The sequence below is a fragment of the Echinops telfairi genome, unplaced genomic scaffold (assembly GCF_000313985.2).
Source record: "Echinops telfairi isolate 266 unplaced genomic scaffold, ASM31398v2 ScPeMD7_443;HRSCAF=831, whole genome shotgun sequence".
Lineage (NCBI taxonomy): Eukaryota > Metazoa > Chordata > Mammalia > Afrosoricida > Tenrecidae > Echinops > Echinops telfairi.
The window spans coordinates 74,356,479-74,358,732 of NW_022104341.1; the positions used below are offsets into that span (position 1 = coordinate 74,356,479).

At 56.1% G+C, this 2,254-nt stretch overlaps 1 protein-coding gene across 1 annotated transcript in view; it reads left to right on the forward strand.

Annotated features, from left to right (window-relative positions):
• The window catches only part of LRP8 (LDL receptor related protein 8), an 87,097-nt gene that overhangs the window by 908 nt on the left and 83,935 nt on the right, over positions 1–2,254 (forward strand). The gene's annotated exons all lie outside the window — the stretch shown is intronic.

The window sequence follows — 2,254 nt, forward strand, 5'->3', positions numbered from 1 at the left end:
GAAGAGGGCCAGCCGCGCCCAGGTCTGGCGGCGAAGCAACTGCCGGCCGGCTAGCAGCCATCCCTGCCACGCGCTCCGGCGTCCCGCGTGCCAGCCTTCCGGGACACCCACTTCGTCGGGCCGCCCGCCCCCCGGACACGCGCGCGTCAAAGTTCCACGCGGGAGCTTGGGCCGCCCAACACTCCTCTTGCTGGCTCGGTTTTTTGTGAATGAATGGGCTCCCCGGGGGCTCTGATTGGCTAGAGGAGGACCACCCCATAGGCCCCTGTGGCCTGAACGGCCAATCATGGCGTGGCCTGTATGTGCTTTTTAGGCTCTGGAGGAGAGCCCTGCCCTAGCGGTTCCGGGGACCTCAGCCCGCAGGCTCCGAAGGATGGGGTAGGGGTGAAGGTGAGGGGTAGTAGGTGTGGAGGGGGGTGTGCCCCGACAGCTGTTTTTTTTGCCGAGTCATGGTGCAATTCCTCTGAACGGCCTGGGCTCTCTGCATGCCCCGCCTGGCTGTGAGTCGTGGGACAGACCAGGAAGGCAGGTCCAGGAGGAAGAGTTTGTTTCCTGGAAGGGGACCTCAGGAGCACCAGGCCTTGCGTGAACCCACTGCCCGATGCAGGGGGCTGTCAGCCTTTGCTGAGCCTGGTGTTTGGGATACCCTGGCACAACTTCTTTTGAAGTTACCCTTCTGGATTGCGTGGGGTTTGGGGCATCTGTAGAACCCCTGGCGTGTGCGCAGGCAGTCGCAGTGGTGGAAGGAGCTTGCCTTTGGAACAGAAATGTAGACTCGACCAGTTGTTCGTGTTACTGGGTGTCTGCTGCGGAGACGAGAGGCCTGCCTTTCGGGAGACGAGACAGGACTACAGCTCTCACCAGGGCACCCGTGGGGCACAGTCTGAGCTGTACCCCATGTTAGTATTTGCCAGGCAGCCTCAGCCACAGTCCACCTCTGAGACTCAGTGCAGCTCCGTGACTGCAGCACATCTTTGCTGCCTCTGTTTTCTCACCTGACCAAGCTCACAAGACCCCCTACTCCAAGGGTCAGTCTCAGTAATGCAGTCAGAAGTCTTGACAGGAACAAATCTTGACGGACTGTTCACTGCCATGCCGTGTGAGCAGTGCCTGCCTTCAAGGAGCGCCTGGCATCATCAAAGCAGCCCTATTTTGCAGACTAGAATATGGAGGCTATTGAGCTGCTAAGCAGGAAGTGGGATTTTAGACATCTGACTGTAGAGTTCCCAGCCTCGCCTTGACCCTGATCATTTCCCAGTGCTATTTCAAGCTATGAAAATGACTCTTCTCCCAGCGAAATACTTGTCACTGAAAATGAGACAGGGGAAATTAGAAACTGTGTTACCCGGCTGATTTCATACTTTATCTCCCTGGCTCTGCCTAATAGCAGCTTTTTGAAAACGATAGTACCAAGCAGAAGCTCTTCCTGCCACCCCCTGTGGTAGATAAGGATGCTGGCTCAGAAAAGTGGAGTGAATTATCCAAGGTCACACAGCCCGAACAGCAGAGTTGGCCAGGCTAGGTTCTTGTAGCTTAGCTCAGAGGCACCTTGAGCAGCTGGGTGTGGGGGGTGGAGGAATCCAGAAGCTGGAAAGTCAGACTCTCAAAGCTGAGCCAGTGGCCTTTCATTTCCAAACAGGCCTTGAGCCAGTTGGAGAAGTGGAGTGGTTGGGGAATGGGTTGGCCGAGCCAAGTGGGACCCAGGAAGTCCCGATAACCTCCTGTTTGGGTTCTGAGATGGATAGGGTGGAGTCACGTGATGTTGAGGACTGAGAGTGGACAGAGTGAGAGCTTTGCTCATCGTTGTGGTTAGTTGCTTTCTAATTGATTCAGACTCCACAGTGACCCCAGGTATACAGAATAAAACCATCATGTTTTCAAGGCTGGGTGACCTTTCAGATCGATTCACCAGATTGCCTCCCAAAGCATCTCTGGGTGGGTTCAATCTGCCAGCTGTTGGACAAGTACTCCAATGCTTCACCATTTGTGCCAATCAGACGCCTTTGCTGATAGTACCAAGGACAGGTGTGCTGCTCTTAGGCCATTGAGTCAGTTCCAACTCGCAGGGAGCTGATGCACAACAGAAACAAACTGCCCACCCTTCTCCACCCTCAGAGCAGTGGGTCTCACCCTGCCCTGCACCATCCTCAGAGCAGGGTTCTCACCCTGCCCTGCACCATCCTCAGAGCAGTGGGTCTCACCCTGCCCTGCACCATCCTCAGAGCAGTGGGTCTCACCCTGCCCTGCACCATCC